Raw genomic sequence first — 17306 nt, 5'->3', positions numbered from 1 at the left:
GAGACCGGCCCAGTTTGACACTTTTGAACTCCTCCATGATGTTCAAATCTCATGACTGAGATTCGTGATTGGAAACATCGGCGGTTCAGGAAAGAAAACATGTACCATTGAACATCGCTCTCATCCTTCTACTCAGAACGCTGCGGTGGACTCCACCGTGTCCAGGCTTTGGGCAGATACGTCTTCATCCTCCACCACCACCAGCCGCTCCACCCCACCCACCCTGTGCAGGTCTACATTACCAGGGTCGGATCTGGCAGGGTGGAGGATCTTTGATTCATCTTAGCTTTCCTGCTCCGGCTGTTTGAGAAACATTCAAATGGAGATGGTTGTTTGTGTCTTTCAGGCCACGCCAACGCCTCCTTCTGTCCCCACGCTTACGGCTGCCGAAACGTGGCGGTGTCTGAAAACCAGATCATTCTGGATGTGCCGGACCACCAGGTCCTCCTCACCTGCAGGTTCCTGCAGGCAGAGCCCTGTGGTGGTAGGTTTCCTGCTCCTCTGCTGGACTGATACCCTCTCCCTTTCCCCACACGTATCTGCTGTTTCTACTCTGTGCCTCCTTCTCCTCTGTCAGGCCTGGACTTCTTCCTTCTGTCTCTCCAGGATTACGTCCTGGTGGTGCCTGAGAGCAGCTCCAGCTCCAGCTCCCTGAACCAAGAACCACTGGAGAAATCTGACCACTTCATCAGCAACTGTGGCCTCAACAGCTTTCATGTCAAGTCGGTGTCTCCAAGCCTGAGTTGGTCCATGTTCTGTATCCCTGAATGTTCTAAAGGAACTAAACTGGGCCTGACTGGGACGCTTCTGTCTGCTCAGATTTGGGTTGTGAATGCATTCAGATATCATTTACAAGCATTGGAACTAAAGACCTGAGCCTCAAGAATATTTAGTTCTTGATTTACTTTCTCTTGCAGGGTTTCATTTTGTGCTAATTTTCTTTTGAAGATCTTTGTTTTTTGTTGTCCTTCCATTTAGCAAGTTTGGCTAAGAACCTTTTCCCCACTAAACTAATTTTCCTAAAATGTCTCGCTAACATTTCCTTTTTCTCTGTCATCCCTCCTGTCCTTCGTCTCCATTCTGTCTCAGCTCAGCTGTGTCTCTTGGGCTCTCTTCAACAACGGCGCCCTGCCTTGTGCCTGCCATGAGGTTGGAGCTGAGAGTGAAACCTGCGAGTCATTTGGTGGTCGGTGCCGCTGCAGGCCCCACGTGATTGGCCGAGACTGCTCCATGTGGGCCGCGGGTTGCTGGGGATTCCCCACTGCAGACGTGAGTGTCAGATTGGATGAATGATTAGTAATAAGGGCTTTTAATGATGAGTGAGAGGACGGACCAAAGCAACCTGTCCAACCATCAGAGGACAGTTTGTTGTTCTAGTTTCAACTCTTACTACATCACTGTAAGCATCATTTCGAGGTTATTAGCAACTCTTACTACATGACTGTTAGCATCATTTCGAGGTTATTAGCAACTATCACGACATTACTGTGAGCATCATTTTGAGTTCATTAGCAATTCTTCAAACATCACTTTCACGTCATTTTGACATCATTAGCAATTCTTCCTAAATCACTGTCGCATTATTTTGAGGTTATTAGCAATTATTACAACATCACTGTCGCATCATTTTAGATCATTACCAATTCTTCTGACATCACTGTTGCATTATTTTGAGGTTCGTAGCAACTCTTACTACATGACTGTCAGCATCACTTTGAGGTCATTCGAAACTTTCACTACCATACTGTCAGCATCATTTTGAGTTCATAAGCAATTCTTACTACATCAGTGTCGCATCATTTTGAGATCATTAGCAATTCTTCCAAAAATCACTGTCGCATTATTTTGAGGTTCGTAGCAACTCTTGCTACATTACTGTTGCATTATTTAGAGGTTAGTAGCAACTCTTACTACATGACTGTAAGCATCACTTTGAGGTCATTTGAAACTTTCACTCCATTACTGTTAGCATCATTTTGAGTTCATTAGCAATTCTTATTACATCACTGTCGCATCATTTTGAGATCATCAGCAATTCTTTCGACATCACTGTCACATTTTTTTGGGATCATTAGCAATTCTTCTGACATCACTGTTGCATTATTTTGAGGTTCGTAGCAACTCTTACTACATTACTGTTGCATTATTTTAAGGTTCGTAGCAACTCTTACTACATTACTGTCAGCATCACTTTGAGGTTGTTCGAAACTCTTACTACATTACTGTCAGCATCACTTTGAGTTCATTGGCAACTTTCACTACATTACTGTTAGCATCATTTTGAGTTCATTAGCAATTCTTACGACATCACTGTAGCATTATTTTGAGGTTCGTAGCAACTCTTACTACATTACTGTCAGCATCATTTTTAGGTTACTCGCAACTCTGACCACATGACTGTCAGCATCACTTTGAGGTTGTTCAAAACTCTTACTACATTACTGTAAGCATCACTGAGTTGATTAACAACTATCACTACGTTACTGTTAGCATCATTTTGATTTCAATAGCAATTCTTCCAACATCACTGTCGCATCATTTTTTAGCAACTCTTACTACATTAATTAGCAACTCTTACTACATTACAATCAGCATCATTTTTAGGTTACTCGCAACTCTAACCACATGACTGTCAGCATCGCTTTGAGGTTATTCGAAACTTTCACTACATTACAGTTAGCATCATTTTGAGTTCATTACATTTCTTATGACATCACTGTCGCATCATTTTGAGATAATTAGCAATTCTTCTGACATCACTGTCGCATTATTTTTTAGGTTCATAGCAACTCTTACTACATTACTTTTGTATTTTTTTAAGGTTCGTAGCAACTCTTACTACATTACAATCAGCATCATTTTTAGGTTATTCGCAACTCTAACCACATGACTGTCAGCATCACTTTGAGGTTGTTCGAAAAACTTACTACATTACTGTAAGCATCACTGAGTTGATTAGCAATTATCACTACATTACTGTGAGCATCATTTTGAGATCATTAGCAATTCTTCTGACATCACTGTCACATTATTTTGAGATCTTTAGCAATTCTTCTGACATCACTGTCACATTATTTTGAGGTGCGTAGCAACTCTTACTACATGACTGTCAGCATCACTTTGAGGTTATTCGAAACGTTCACTCCATTACTGTTAGCATCATTTTGAGTTCATTAGCAATTCTTACTACATCACTGTCGCATTATTTCGAGATCATTAGCAATTCTTCCGACATCACTGTCGCATTATTTTGAGGTTCGTAGCAACTCTTACTACATTACTGTCAGCATCACTTTGAGTTTATTAGCAACTATCACTACATTACTGTTAGCATCATTTTGAGTTTATTAGCAATTCATAGACATCACTGTAGCATTAAATTGAGGTTAGTAGCAACTCTAACTACATGACTGTCAGCATCACTTTGACATTGTTCGAAACTCTTACTACATTACTGAAAGCATCACTGAGTTGATTAGCAACTATCACTACATTACTGTTAGCATCATTTTTAGGTTAGAAGCAACTCTTACTACATGACTGTCATCATCACTTTGATGTTGTTCGAAACACTGTCTACATTACTGTAAGCATCACTGAGTTGATTAGCAACTATCACTACATTACTGTTAGCATCATTTTGAGTTCATTAGCAATTCTTCCGACATCACTGTCGCAATATTTTGAGGTTCGTAGCAACTTTTACTACATTACTGTTGCATTATTTAAAGGTTCGTAGCAACTCTTACTACATGACCATCAGCATCATTTTGAGGTTATTCGAAACTTTCACTCCATTACTTTTAGCATCATTTTGAGTTCATTAGCAATTCTTACTACATCACTGTCGCATCATTTTGCGATCATTAGCAATTCTTCTGACATCACTGTCGCATTATTTTGAGGTTCGTAGCAACTTTTACTACATTACTGTTGCATTATTTAAAGGTTCGTAGCAACTCTTACTACATGACTGTCAGCATCACTTTGAGTTTATTAGCAACTATCACTACATTACTGTTAGCATCATTTTGAGTTCATTAGAAATTCTCACGACATCACTGTAGCATGAAATTGAGTTCATTAGCAACTCTTACTACATGACTGTCAGCATCACTTTGAGGTTGTTTGAAACTCTTCCTACATGACTGTCAGCATCACTTTGAGGTTGTTGGAAACACTTACTACATTACTTTAAGCATCACTGAGTTAATAGCAACTATCACTACATTACTTTAAGCATCATTTTGAGTTCATTAGCAATTCTTACGACATCACTGTCCCATCAGTTTGAGATCATTAACAATTCTTTTGACATCACTGTCGCATTACTTTGAGGTTCGAAGCAACTCTTACTACATGACTGTCAGCATCACTTTGAGGTTGTTCAAAACACTTACTACATTACTATCAGCATCACTTTGAGTTCATTAGCAACTATCACTACATTACTGTCGGCGTCATTTTGAGTTTATTAGCAATTCATAGACATCACTGTAGCATTAAATTGAGGTTAGTAGCAACTCTTACTACATGACTGTCAGCATCACTTTGAGGTTGTTTGAAACACTTACTACATTACTGTAAGCATCACTGAGTTTATTAGCAACTATCACTACATTACTGTTAGCATCATTTTGAGGTTAGAAGCAACTGTTACTACATGACTGACAGCATCACTTTTAGGTTGTTGGAAACACTTACTACATTACTGTAAGCATCACTGAGTTTATTCGCAACTATCACTACATTACTGTTCGCATAATTTTGAGTTCATTAGCAATTCTTCCGACATCACTGTCGCAATATTTTGAGGTTCGTCGCAACACTTACTACATGACTGTCAGCATCACTTTGAGGTTATTCGAAACTTTCACTCCATTACTGTTAGCATCATTTTGAGTTCATTAGCAATTCTTACTACATCACTGTCGCATCATTTTGAGATCATTTGCAATTCTTCTGACATCACTGTAACATTATTTTGAGGTTCGTAGCAACTCTTACTACATTATTGTTGCATTATTTTAAGGTTCGTAGCAACTCTTACTACATAGCATCACTTTGAGTTTATTAGCAACTATCACTACATTACTGTTAGCATCATTTTGAGTTTATTCGAAATGCTTTCGACATCACTGTCGCAATATTTTGAGGTTCGTAGCAACACTTACTACATGACTGTCAGCATCACTTTGAGGTTATTCGAAACTTTCACTCCATTACTGTTAGCATCATTTTGAGTCCCTTAGCAATTCTTACTACATCACTGTCGCATCAGTTTGAGATCATTAACAATATTTTTGACATCACTGTCGCATTACTTTGAGGTTCGAAGCAACTCTTACTACATTACTGTCAGCATCTCTTTGAGTTCATTCGCAACTATCACTACATTACTGTCAGCATCACTTTGAGTTCATTAGCAACTATCACTACATTACTTTTAGCATCATTTTGAGGTTAGAAGCAACTCTTACTACATTACTGTTTGCATCATTTGAGTTTATAAGCAACTATCACTACATTAGTGTTAGCGTCATTTTGAGTTTATTAGCAATTCATAGACATCACTGTAGCATTAAATTGAGGTTAGTAGCAACTCTTACTACATGACTGTCAGCATCACTTTGAGGTTGTTTGAAACACTTACTACATTACTGGAAGCATCACTGACTTTATTAGCAACTATCACTACATTACTGTCAGCATCATTTTGAGGTTAGAAGCAACTGTTACTACATGACTAAAAGCATCACTTTTAGGTTGTTGGAAACACTTACTACATTACTGTAAGCATCACTGAGTTAATTAGCAACTATCACTCCATTACTGTTAGCATCATTTTGAGTTAATTAGCAATTCTTCCGACATCACTGTCGTATTATTTTGAGGTTCGTAGCAACTCTTACTACATGACTGTCAGCATCACTTTGAGGTTATTCGAAACACTTACTACATTACTGTAAGCATCACTGACTTGATTAGCAACTATCACTACATTACTGTTAGCATCATTTTGAGTTAATTAGCAATTCTTCCGACATCACTGTCGCAATATTTTGAGGTTCGTAGCAACTTTTACTATATTACTGTCACATTATTTTGAGGTTCGTAGCAACTCTTACTACATTATTGTTGCATTATTTTAAGCACCGTAGCAACTCTTACTACATTACTGTCAGCATCACTTTGAGTTTATTAGCAACTATCACTACATTACTTTTAGCATCATTTTGAGTTCATTAGCAATTCTTACTAAATCACTGTCACATCATTTTGAGATCATTAGCAATTCTTCTGACATCACCGTCACATTATTTTGAGGTTCGTAGCAACTCTTACTACATGACTGTCAGCATCACTTTGAGGTTATTAGCAACTATCACTACATTACTGTTCGCATCATTTTGAGTTCATGAGCAATTCTCACGACATCACTGTAGCATTGAATTGAGTTCATTAGCAACTCTTACTACATTATTGTTGCATTATTTTAAGGTTCGTAGCAACTCTTACTACATTACTGTCAGCATCACTTTGAGTTTATTAGCAACTATCACTACATTACTGTTCGCATCATTTTGAGTTTATGAGCAATTCTCACGACATCACTGTAGCATTGAATTGAGTTCATTAGCAAATCTTACTAAATGACTGTCAGCATCACTTTGAGGTTGTTCGAAACTCTTACTACATTACTGTAAGCATCACTGAGTTTCTTAGCAACTTTCACTACATTACTGATAGCATCATCTTGAGTTCATAAGCGATTCTTTTGACATCACTGTCGCAATATTTTGAGGTTCGTAGCAACTTTTACGACATTACTTTCTCATTATTTTGAGGTTTTATAGCAACACTTACTACATGACTGTCAGCATCACTTTGAGGATATTCGAAACGTTCACTCCATTACTGTTAGCATCACTTTCAGGTTATTCGAAACTTTTACTCCATTACTGTTAGCATCATTTTGAGTTCATTAGCAATTCTTACTACATCACTGTCGCATCATTTTGAGATCATTTGCAATTCTTCTGACATCACTGTCGCAATATTTTGAGGTTCGTAGCAACTTTTACTACATTACTATCACATTATTTTGAGGTTCGTAGCAACTCTTACTACATTATTGTCAGCTTCACTTTGAGTTTATTAGCAACTATCACTACATTACTGTTAGCATCATTTTGAGTTAATGAGCAATTCTCACAACATCACTGTAGCACTGAATTGAGTTCATTAGCAACTCTTACTAAATGACTGTCAGCATCACTTTGAGGTTGTTCGAAACTCTTACTACATTACTGTCAGCATCACTGAGTTTCTTAGCAACTTTCACTACATTACTTTTAGCATCATCTTGAGTTCATTAGCGATTCTTCCGACATCACTGTCGCAATATTTTGAGGTTCGTAGCAACTTTTACTACATTACTGTCCCATTTTTTTGAGGTTCGTAGCAACACTTACTACATGACTGTCAGCATCACTCTGAGGTTATTCAAAACTTTCACTCCATTACTTTAAGCATCATTTTGAGATCATTACCAATTCTTCTGACTTTACTGTCGCATCATTTTGAGATCTTTAGCAATTCTTCTGACATCACTGTCGCATTATTTTGAGGTTCGTAGCAACTCTTACTACATGACTGTCAGCATCACTTTGAGGTTATTCGAAACACTTACTACATTACTGTAAGCATCACTGAGTTGATTAGCAACTATCACTACATTACTGTTAGCATCATTTTGAGTTCATTAGCAATTCTTCCGACATGACTGTCGCAATATTTTGAGGTCCGTAGCAACTTTTACTACATTATTGTTGCATTATTTTGAGGTTCGTAGCAACTTTTACTGCATTATTGTCAGCATCACTTTGAGTTTTTTAGCAACTATCACTACATTACTGTTAGCATCATTTTGAGTTGTTGAGCAATTCTCACGACATCACTGTAGCATTAAATTGAGTTCATTAGCAACTCTTACTAAATGACTGTCAGCATCACTTTGAGGTTGTTATTAGAAACTTTTTCTACATTACTTTAAGCATCACTGAGTTTCTTAGCAACTATCACTACATTACTGTTAGCATCATTTTGAGTTCATTAGCAATTCTTCAGACATCACTGTCGCAATATTTTGAGGTTCGTAGCAACTTTTACTACATTACTGTCGCATTATTTTGAGGTTCGTAGCACCACTTACTACATGACTGTCAGCATCACTTTGAGGTTATTCGAAAGTTTCACTCCATTACTGTTAGCATCATCTTGAGTTCATTTGCAATTCTTCCGACATCACTGTCGCAATATTTTGAGGTTCGTTGCAACTTTTTCTACATTAGTGTCGCATTATTTTGAGGTTCGTAGCAACTCTTAGTACATGACTGTCAGCATCACTTTGAGGTTATTCGAAACGTTCACTCCATTACTGTTAGCATCATTTTGAGTTCATTAGCAATTCTTACTAAATCACTGTCGCATCATTTTGAGATCTTTAGGATTTCTTCTGACATCACTGTTGCATTATTTTGAGGTTCGTAGCAACTCTTACTACATGACTGTCAGCATCACTTTGAGGTTTTTCGAAACACTTACTACATCACTGTCAGCATCAATGAGTTGATTAGCAACTGTCACTACATTACTGTTAGTATCATTTTGAGTTCATTAGCAATTCTTCCGACATCACTGTTGCATTATTTTGAGGTTCGTAGCAACACTTACTACATTACTGTCAGCATCACTTTGAGGTTATTCGAAAGTTTCACTCCATTACTGTTAGCATCCTCTTGAGTTCATTTGCAATTCTTCTGACATCACTGTCGCAATATTTTGAGGTTCGTAGCAACTTTTACTACATTACTGTCGCATTATTTTGAGGTTCGTAGCAACTCTTAGTACATGACTGTCAGCATCACTTTGAGGTTATTCGAAACGTTCACTCCATTACTGTTAGCATCATTTTGATTTCATTAGCAATTCTTACTACATCACTGTCGCATTATATTGAGATCATTAGCAATTCTTCTGACATCACCGTCACATTATTTTGAGGTTCGTAGGAACTCTTACTACATGACTGTCAGCATCACATTGAGTTCATTAGCAACTATCACTACATTACTTTTAGCATCATTTTGTGGTTAGAAGCAACTCTTACTACATGACTGTCAGCGTCACTTTGAGGTTGTTCGAAACACTTACAACATTACTGTAAGCATCACTGAGTTAATTAGCAACTATCACTACATTACTGTAAGCATCACTGAGTTTCTTAGCAACTTTCACTACATTACTGTTAGCATCATCTTGAGTTCATTAGCGATTCTTCCGACATCACTGTTGCAATATTTTGAGGTTCGTAGCAACTTTTACTACATTACTGTCGCATTTTTTTGAGGTTCGTAGCAACTCTTCCTACATGACTGTCAGCATCACTTTGAGGTTATTCGAAACGTTCACTCCATTACTTTTAGCATCATTTTGAGATCATTACCAATTCTTCTGACATCACTGTCGCATCATTTTGAGATCATCAGCAATTCTTCTGACATCACCATCACATTATTTTGAGGTCCGTAGCAACTCTTACTACATGACTGTCAGCATCACTTTGAGTTTATTAGCAACTATCACTACATTACTGTTCCCATCATTTTGAGTTTATGAGCAATTCTCACGACATCACTGTAGCATTGAATTGAGTTCATTAGCAACTCTTACTACATTATTGTTGCATAAGGTTCGTAGCAACTCTTACTACATGACTGTCAGCATCACTTTGAGTTTATTAGCAACTATCACTACATTACTGTTGGCATCATTTTGAGTTTTTGAGCAATTCTTCTGACATTACTGTCGCATTATTTTGAGGTTCGTAGCAACACTTACTACATGACTGTGACAATCACTTTGAGTCTATTAGCAACTATCACTACATTACTGTTGGCATCATTTTGAGTTTTTGAGCAATTCTTCTGACATTACTGTCACATTTTTTTGAGGTTCGTAGCAACTCTTACTACATTATTGTTGCATTATTTTAAGGACCGTAGCAACTCTTACTACATTACTGTCAGCTTCACTTTGAGTTTATTAGCAACTATCACTACATTACTGTTAGCATCATTTTGAGTTAATGAGCAATTCTCACAACATCACTGTAGCATTGAATTGAGTTCATTAGCAACTCTAACTAAATGACTTTCAGCATCACTTTGAGGTTGTTCGAAACTCTTACTACATTACTGTATGCATCACTGAGTTTCTTAGCAACTTTCACTACATTACTTTTAGCATCATCTTGAGTTCATTAGCGATTCTTCCGACATCACTGTCGCAATATTTTGAGGTTCGTAGCAACTTTTACTACATTACTGTCGCATTATTTTGAGGTTCGTAGCAACACTTACTACATGACTGTCAGCATCACTTTGAGGTTATTCGAAAGTTTCACTCCATTACTTTTCGCATCATTTTGAGATCATTAGCAATTCTTCCGACATCACTGTCGCATCATTTTGAGTTCATTAGCAATTCTTCCGACATCACTGTCGCAATATTTTGAGGTTCGTAGCAACTTTTACTACATTACTGTCGCATTATTTTGAGGTTCGTAGCAACACTTACTACAAGACTGTCAGCATCACTTTGAGGTTATTCGAAAGTTTCACTCCATTACTGTTAGCATCATCTTGAGTTTTTTTGCAATTCTTCCGACATCACTGTCGCAATATTTTGAGGTTCGTTGCAGCTTTTACTACATTACTGATGCATTATTTTGAGGTTCGTAGCAACTCTTAGTACATGACTGTCAGCATAACTTTGAGGTTATTCGAACAGTCACTCCATTACTGTTAGCATCATTTTGAATTCATTAGCAATTCTTACTAAATCACTGTCGCATCATTTTGAGATCTTTAGGATTTCTTCTGACATCACTGTCGCATTATTTTGAGGTTCGTAGCAACTCTTACTACATGACTGTCAGCATCACTTTGAGGTTGTTCGAAACACTTACTACATCACTGTCAGCATCAATGAGTTGATTAGCAACTATCACTACATTACTTTTAGCATCATTTTGAGTTCATTAGCAATTCTTCCGACATCACTGTCGCAATATTTTGAGGTTCGTAACAACTTTTACTACATTACTGTCGCATTATTTTGAGGTTCGTAGCAACTGTTACTACATGACTGTCAGCATCTCTTTGAGGTTATTCGAAACTTTCAGTCCATTACTGTTAGCATCATTTTGACTTCACTAGCAATTCTTACTACATCACTGTCGCATCATTTTGAGATCATTAGCAATTCTTCTGACATCACTGTCGCATTATTTTGAGGTTCGTAGCAACTCTTAGTACATGACTGTCACCATCACTTTGAGGTTGTTCGAAACACTTACTACATTACTGTAAGCATCACTGACTTGATTAGCAACTATCACTACATTACTGTTAGCATCATTTTGAGTTCATCAGCAATTCTTCCGACAACACTGTCGCAATATTTTGAGGTTCGTAGCAACTTTTACTGCATTACTATCACATTATTTTGAGGTTCGTAGCAACTCTTACTACATTATTGTCAGCTTCACTTTGAGTTTATTAGCAACTATCTCTATATTACTGTTAACATCATTTTGAGTTAATGAGCAATTCTCACAACATCACTGTAGCACTGAATTGAGTTCATTAGCAACTCTTACTAAATGACTGTCAGCATCACTTTGAGGTTGTTCGAAACTCTTACTACATTACTGTAAGCATCACTGAGTTTCTTAGCAACTTTCACTACATTACTTTTAGCATCATCTTGAGTTCATTAGCGATTCTTCCGACATCACTGTCGCAATATTTTGAGGTTCGTAGCAACTTTTACTACATTACTGTCCCATTTTTTTGAGGTTCGTAGCAACACTTACTACATGACTGTCAGCATCACTCTGAGGTTATTCGTAACTTTCACTCCATTACTTTTAGCATCATTTTGAGATCTTTAGCAATTCTTCTGACATCACTGTCGCATTATTTTGAGGTTCGTAGCAACTCTTACTACATGACTGTCAGCATCACTTTGAGGTTATTCGAAACACTTACTACATTACTGTAAGCATCACTGAGTTGATTAGCAACTATCACTACATTACTGTTAGCATCATTTTGAGTTCATTAGCAATTCTTCCGACATGACTGTCGCAATATTTTGAGGTTCGTAGCAACTTTTACTACATTATTGTTGCATTATTTTGAGGTTCGTAGCAACTTTTACTGCATTATTGTCAGCATCACTTTGAGTTTTTTAGCAACTATCACTACATTAATGTTAGCATCATTTTGAGTTGTTGAGCAATTCTCACGACATCACTGTCGCATTAAATTGAGTTCATTAGCAACTCTTACTAAATGACTGTCAGCATCACTTTGAGGTTGTTAGAAACTCTTTCTACATTACTTTAAGCATCACTGAGTTTCTTAGCAACTATCACTACATTACTGTTAGCATCATTTTGAGTTCATTAGCAATTCTTCCGACATCACTGTCGCAATATTTTGAGGTACGTTGCATCTTTTACTACATTACTGTCGCATTATTTTGAGGTTCGTAGCAACTCTTAGTACATGACTGTCAGCATCACTTTGAGGTTATTCGAAACGTTCACTCCATTACTGTTAGCATCATTTTGAGTTCATTAGCAATTCTTACTAAATCACTGTCGCATCATTTTGAGATCTTTAGGATTTCTTCTGACATCACTGTTGCATTATTTTGAGGTTCGTAGCAACTCTTACTACATGACTGTCAGCATCACTTTGAGGTTTTTCGAAACACTTACTACATCACTGTCAGCATCAATGAGTTGATTAGCAACTATCACTACATTACTGTTAGCATCATTTTGAGTTCATTAGCAATTCTTCCGACATCACTGTCGCATTATTTTGAGGTTCGTAGCAACACTTACTACATGACTGTCAGCATCACTTTGAGGTTATTCGAAAGTTTCACTCCATTACTGTTAGCATCATCTTGAGTTCATTTGCAATTCTTCTGACATCACTGTCGCAATATTTTGAGGTTCGTTGCAACTTTTACTACATTACTGTCGCATTATTTTGAGGTTCGTCGCAACTCTTAGTACATGACTTTCAGCATCACTTTGAGGTTATTCGAAACGTTCACTCCATTACTGTTAGCATCATTTTGAGTTCATTAGCAATTCTTACTAAATCACTGTCGCATCATTTTGAGATCTTTAGGATTTCTTCTGACATCACTGTCGCATTATTTTGAGGTTCGTAGCAACTCTTACTACATGACTGTCAGCATCACTTTGAGGTTGTTCGAAACACTTACGACATCACTGTCAGCATCAATGAGTTGATTAGCAACTATCACTACATTACTTTTAGCATCATTTTGAGTTCATTAGCAGTTCTTCCGACATCACTGTCGCAATATTTTGAGGTTCCAATTAACTTTTAGTACATTACTGTCGCATTATTTTGAGGTTCGTAGCAACACTTACTACATGACTGTCAGCATCACTTTGAGGTTATTCGAAACTTTCACTCCATTACTGTTAGCATCGTTTTGAGTTCATTAGCAATTCTTACTACGTCACTGTCGCATCATTTTGAGATCATTAGCAATTCTTCCGACATCACTGTCGCATTATTTTGAGGTTCGTAGCAACTCTTACTACATGACTGTCACCATCACTTTGAGGTTATTCGAAACACTTATTACATTACTGTAAGCATCACTGAGTTGATTAGCAATTCTCACTACATTACTGTTAGCATCATTTTGAGTTCATTAGCAATTCTTCTGACATCACTGTCGCAATATTTTGTTGGTTCGTAGCAACTTTTACTACATTACTGTCGCATTATATTGAGGTTCGTAGCAACTCTTACTACATTATTGTTGCATTATTTTAAGGTTCGGAGCAACACTTACTACATGACTGTAAGCATCACTTTGAGGTTATTCGAAACACTTACTACATTGCTGTAAGCATCACTGAGTTGATGAGCAACTTTCACTACATTACTGTTAGCATCATTTTGAGTTCATTAGCATTTCTTCCGACATCACTGTCGCAATATTTTGAGGTTCGTAGCAACTTTTACTACATTACTGTCACATTATTTTGAGGTTCGTAGCAACTTTTACTACATTACTGTCACATTATTTTGAGGTTCGTAGCAACTTTTAGTACATGACTGTCAGCATCACTTTGAGGTTATTGGAAAAGTTCACTCATTTACTGTTAGCATCATTTTGATTTCATTAGCAATTCTTACGAAATCAATGTCGCATCATTTTGAGATCATTAGCAATTCTTCTGACATCACCGTCACATTATTTTGAGGTTCGTAGCAACTCTTACTACATGACTGTCAGCATCACTTTGAGTTTATTAGCAACTATCACTACATTACTGTTCGCATCTTTTTGAGTTGATGAGCAATTCTCACGACATCACTGTAGCATTGAATTGAGTTCATTAGCAACTCTTACTACATTATTGTTGCATTATTTTAAGGTTCGTAGCAACTCTTACTACATTACTGTCAATATCACTTTGAGTTTATTAGCAACTATCACTACATTACTGTTCGCATCATTTTGAGTTCATTAGCAACTCTTACTAAATGACGGTCAGCATCACTTTCAGGTTGTTCGAAACTCTTACTACATTACTTTCAGCATCACTGAGTTTCTTAGCAACTTTCACTACATTACTGTTAGCATCATCTTGAGTTCATTAGCGATTCTTCCGACATCACTGTCGCAATATTTTGAGGTTCGTAGCAACTTTTACTACATTACTTTCACATTTTTTTTAGGTTTGTAGCAACACTTATTACATGACTGTCAGCATCACTTTGAGGTTATTCGAAAGTTTCACTCCATTACTGTTAGCATCATTTTGAGTTCATGAGCAATTCTTTCTAAATCACTGTCGCATCATTTTGAGATCTTTTGCAATTCTTCCGACATCACTGTCGCATTATTTTGAGGTTCGTAGCAACTGTTACTACATGACTGTCACCATCACTTTGAGGTTCTTCGAAACGTTCACTCCATTACTGTTAGCATCATTTTGAATTCATTAGCAATTCTTACGACATCATTGTCCCATCAGTTTGAGATCATTACCAATTCTTCTGACATCACTGTCGCATTATTTTGAGGTTCGAAGCAACTCTTACTACTTTACTTTTGCATTTTTTAAGGTTCGTAGCAACCACTACTACATGACTGTCATCATCACTTTGAGGTTGTTCGAAACTATCACTACATTACTGTTCGCATTATTTTCAGTTCATTAGCAATTCTTCCGACATCACTGTCGCAATATTTTGAGGTTCGTAGCAACTTTTACTACATTACTGTTGCATTATATTGAGGTTCGTAGCAACTCTTACTACATGACTGTCAGCATCACTTTAAGGTTATTCGATACTTTCACTCCATTACTGTGAGCATCATTTTGAGTTCATTAGCAATTCTTACTACATCACTGTCGCATCATTTTGAGATCATTTGCAATTCTTCTGACATCACTTTCACATTATTTTGAGGTTCGAAGCATCTCTTACTACATGACTGTCAGCATCACTTTGAGGTTGTTCGAAACACTTACTACATTCCTGTAAGCATCACTGAGTTGATTAGCAACTATCACTACATTACTTTCAGCATCATTTTGAGTATATTAGCAACTATCACTACATTACTGTTAGCGTCATTTTGAGTTTATTAGCAATTCATAGACATCACTGTAGCATTAAATTTAGGTTAGTAGCTACTCTTACTACATGACTGTCAGCATCACTTTGAGGTTATTCTAAACTTTCACACCATTACTGTTAGCATCATTTTGAGTTCATTAGCAATTCTTACTACATCACTGTCGCATCAGTTTGAGATCATTTACAATTCTTTTGACCTCACTTTCGCATTACTTTGAGGATCGAAGCAACTCTTACTACATTACTGTCAGCATCACTTTGAGTTTATTAGCAACTATCACTACATTACTGTTGGCATCATTTTGAGTTTTTGAGCAATTCTCACGAAATCACTGTAGCATTAAATTGAGTTCATTAGCAACTCTTACTAAATGACTGTCAGCATCACTTTGAGGTTGTTCGAAACTCTTACTACATTACTGTAAGCATCACTGAGTTTCTTAGCAACTATCACTACATTACTGTTAGCATCATCTTGAGTTCGTTAACAATTCTTCCGACATCACTGTCGCAATATTTTGAGGTTCGTAGCAACTTTTACTACATTACGTTCGCATTATTTTTAGGTTTGTAGCAACACTTACTACATGACTGTAAGCATCACTTTGAGGTTATTCGAAAGTTTCACTCCATTACTTTTAGCATCATTTTGAGTTCATTAGCAATTCTTACTACATCACTGTCGTATCATTTTGAGATCATTAGCAATTCTTCCGACATCACTGTCGCATTATTTTGAGGTTCGTAGCAACTCTTAGTGCAAGACTGTCAGCATCACTTTGGGGTTATTCGAAACGTTCACTCCATTACTTTTAGCATCATTTTGAGTTTTTGAGCAATTGTTTCTAAATCACTGTCGCATCATTTTGAGATCTTTAGCAATTCTTCTGACATCACTGTCGCATTATTTTGAGGTTCGTAACAACTTTTACGACATTACTGTCGCATTATTTTGAGGTTCGTAGTAACTCTTACTACATGACTGTCAGCATCACTTTGAGGTTATTCAAAACTTTCACTCCATTACTGCTAGCATCATTTTGAGTTCATTAGCAATTCTTACTACATCACTTTCGCATCATTTTGAGATCATTAGCAATTCTTTCTAAATCACTGTCGCATCATTTTGAGATCTTTAGCAATTCTTCTGACATCACTGTCGCATTATTTTGAGGTTCGTAGCAACTCTTACTACATTATTGTTGCATTATTTTAAGGTTCGTAGCAACTCTGACTACATTACTGTCAGCATCACTTTGAGTTTATTAGCAACTATCACTACATTACTTTTAGCATCATTTTGAGTTGTTGAGCAATTCTCACGAAATCACTGTAGCACTGAACTGAGTTCATTAGCAACTCTTACTAAATGACTGTCAGCATCACTTTGAGGTTGTTCGAAAGTCTTACTACATTACTTTAAGCATCACTGAGTTTCTTAGCAACTATCACTACATTACTGTTAGCATCATCTTGAGTTCATTAGAAATTCTTCCGACATCACTGTCACAATATTTTGAGGTT

The 17306-nt window shown here is 36.9% G+C and overlaps 1 long non-coding RNA gene across 1 annotated transcript in view; it reads left to right on the top strand.

The window, feature by feature from the left end:
- The first annotated feature begins 1169 nt into the window (after window positions 1–1169).
- LOC147270130 (uncharacterized) overlaps window positions 1170–17306 on the top strand; it is a 31295-nt gene continuing 15158 nt past the window's right edge. Inside the window, exon 1 of the long non-coding RNA XR_015115668.1 lies at window positions 1170–1269. This is a non-coding gene — a long non-coding RNA (uncharacterized LOC147270130). The remainder of the gene's footprint in view (window positions 1270–17306) is intronic.

Source organism: Aulostomus chinensis, chromosome 1 (assembly GCF_037954235.1).
Source record: "Aulostomus chinensis isolate RoL2024-O1b breed Wild chromosome 1, RoL_Achi_v1.0, whole genome shotgun sequence".
Classification (NCBI taxonomy): Eukaryota; Metazoa; Chordata; class Actinopteri; order Syngnathiformes; family Aulostomidae; genus Aulostomus; species Aulostomus chinensis.
This window is presented reverse-complemented; position numbering and strand designations above follow the sequence as displayed.